Raw genomic sequence first — 3,233 nt, forward strand, 5'->3', positions numbered from 1 at the left:
TCACATTTTATCTTAAAATACAAGAACTTTTCGTGGTTCTTGTCAATTTTTGTTGATTTTCATCTAATTGACTTATTTCACTCAGCTGGATCTTTCTTCTTCAAAGCAAAAAGATTTTATCTTCAAATACAATAACTTTTCGTGGTTTTGTTGATTTTCAGCAAATGACCATATTTCAGCGAGCTGGAAGTTTTTTCTTTAATAGCGTCAGATTTTATCTTAAAATACAAGAACTTTTCGTGGTTCTTGTCAATTTTTGTTGATTTTCATCTAATGAACTTATTTCACTCAGCTGGATCTTTCTTCTTCAAAGCAAAAAGATTTTATCTTCAAATACAAGAACTTTTCGTGGTTTTGTTGATTTTCAGCAAATGAACATATTTCAGCGAGCGAGAAGTTTTTTCTTTAATAGCGTCAGATTTTATCCTAAAATACAAGAACTTTTCGTGGTTCTTGTCAAATTTTGTAGGTTTTCATCTAATGAACGTATTTCAGTCAGCTAGATCTTTCTTCTTCAAAGCAAAAAGATTTTATCTTCAAATACAAGAACTTTTCGTGGTTTTGTTGATTTTCAGCAAATGAACATATTTCAGCGAGGGAGAAGTTTTTTCTTTAATAGCGTCAGATTTTATCTTAAAATACAAGAACTTTTCGTGGTTCTTGTCAATTTTTGTTGATTTTCATCTAATGAACTTATTTCAGTCAGCTGGATCTTTCTTCTTCAAAGCAAAAAGATTTTATCTTCAAATACAAGAACTTTTCGTGGTTTTGTTGATTTTCAGCAAATGAACATATTTCAGCGAGCTGGAAGTTTTTTCTTTAATCGCGTCAGATTTTATCTTAAAATATAAGAACTTTTCGTGGTTCCTGTCAATTTTTGTTGGTTTTCATCCAATGAACTTATTTCAGTCAGCTGGATCTTTCTTCTTCAAAGCAAAAATATTTTATCTTCAAATACAAGAACTTTACGTGGTTTTGTTGGTTTTCAGCAAATGAACATATTTCAGCGAGCTGGAAATTTTTTCTTTAATCGCGCAAGATTTTATCTTAAAATACAAGAACTTTTCGTGGTTCTTGTTAATTTTTGTTGGTTTTCATCCAATGAACTGATTTCAGTCACCTAAATCCTTCTTCTTCAAAGCAAAAAGATTTTATCTTCAAAGACAAGAACTTTTCGTGGTTTTGTTGATTTTCAGCAAATGACCATATTTCAGCGAGCTGGAAGTTTTTTCTTTAATAGCCTCAGATTTTATCTTAAAATACAAGAACTTTTCGTCGTTCTTGTCAATTTTTGTTGATTTTCATCAAATGAACTTATTTCGGTCAGCTGGATCCTTCTTCTTCAAAGCAAAAAGATTTTATCTTCAAATACAAGAACTTTTCGTGGTTTTGTTGATTTTCAGCAAATGACCATATTTCAGCGAGCTGGAAGTTTTTTCTTTAATCGCGCAAGATTTTATCTTAAAATACAAGAACTTTTCGTGGTTCTTGTTAATTTTTGTTGGTTTTCATCCAATGAACTTATTTCAGTCACCTAAATCCTTCTTCTTCAAAGCAAAAAGATTTTATCTTCAAATACAAGAACTTTTCGTGGTTTTGTTGATTTTCAGCAAATGACCATATTTCAGCGAGCTGGAAGTTTTTTCTTTAATAGCCTCAGATTTTATCTTAAAATACAAGAACTTTTCGTGGTTCTTGTCAATTTTTGTTGATTTTCATCAAATGAACTTATTTCAGTCAGCTGGATCTTTCTTCTTCAAAGCAAAAAGATTTTATCTTCAAATACAATAACTTTTCGTGGTTTTGTTGATTTTCAGCAAATGACCATATTTCAGCGAGCGAGAAGTTTTTTCTTTAATAGCGTCAGATTTTATCCTAAAATACAAGAACTTTTCGTGGTTCTTGTCAAATTTTGTAGGTTTTCATCTAATGAACGTATTTCAGTCAGCTAGATCTTTCTTCTTCAAAGCAAAAAGATTTTATCTTCAAATACAAGAACTTTTCGTGGTTTTGTTGATTTTCAGCAAATGAACATATTTCAGCGAGGGAGAAGTTTTTTCTTTAATAGCGTCAGATTTTATCTTAAAATACAAGAACTTTTCGTGGTTCTTGTCAATTTTTGTTGATTTTCATCTAATGAACTTATTTCAGTCAGCTGGATCTTTCTTCTTCAAAGCAAAAAGATTTTATCTTCAAATACAATAACTTTTCGTGGTTTTGTTGATTTTCAGCAAATGACCATATTTCAGCGAGCGAGAAGTTTTTTCTTTAATTGCGTCAGATTTTATCCTAAAATACAAGAACTTTTCGTGGTTCTTGTCAAATTTTGTAGGTTTTCATCTAATGAACGTATTTCAGTCAGCTAGATCTTTCTTCTTCAAAGCAAAAAGATTTTATCTTCAAATACAAGAACTTTTCGTGGTTTTGTTGATTTTCAGCAAATGAACATATTTCAGCGAGCGAGAAGTTTTTTCTTTAATAGCGTCAGATTTTATCTTAAAATACAAGAACTTTTCGTGGTTCCTGTCAATTTTTGTTGGTTTTCATCCAATGAACTTATTTCAGTCAGCTGGATCTTTCTTCTTCAAAGCAAAAAGATTTTATCTTCAAATACAAGAACTTTACGTGGTTTTGTTGGTTTTCAGCAAATGAACACATTTCAGCGAGCTGGAAGTTTTTTCTTTAATCGCGCAAGATTTTATCTTAAAATACAAGAACTTTTCGTGGTTCTTGTTAATTTTTGTTGGTTTTCATCCAATGAACTTATTTCAGTCACCTAAATCCTTCTTCTTCAAAGCAAAAAGATTTTATCTTCAAATACAAGAACTTTTCGTGGTTTTGTTGATTTTCAGCAAATGACCATATTTCAGCGAGCTGGAAGTTTTTTCTTTAATAGCGTCAGATTTTATCTTAAAATACAAGAACTTTTCGTGGTTCTTGTCAATTTTTGTTGATTTTCATCTAATTAACTTATTTCACTCAGCTGGATCTTTCTTCTTCAAAGCAAAAAGATTTTATCTTCAAATACAATAACTTTTCGTGGTTTTGTTGATTTTCAGCAAATGAACATATTTCAGCGAGCTGGAAGTTTTTTCTTTAATAGCGTCAGATTTTATCTTAAAATATAAGAACTTTTCGTGGTTCCTGTCAATTTTTGTTGGTTTTCATCCAATGAACTTATTTCAGTCAGCTGGATCTTTCTTCTTCAAAGCAAAAAGATTTTATCTTCAAAT

Source organism: Heptranchias perlo, unplaced genomic scaffold, assembly GCF_035084215.1.
Source record: "Heptranchias perlo isolate sHepPer1 unplaced genomic scaffold, sHepPer1.hap1 HAP1_SCAFFOLD_136, whole genome shotgun sequence".
NCBI classification, from domain to species: Eukaryota; Metazoa; Chordata; class Chondrichthyes; order Hexanchiformes; family Hexanchidae; genus Heptranchias; species Heptranchias perlo.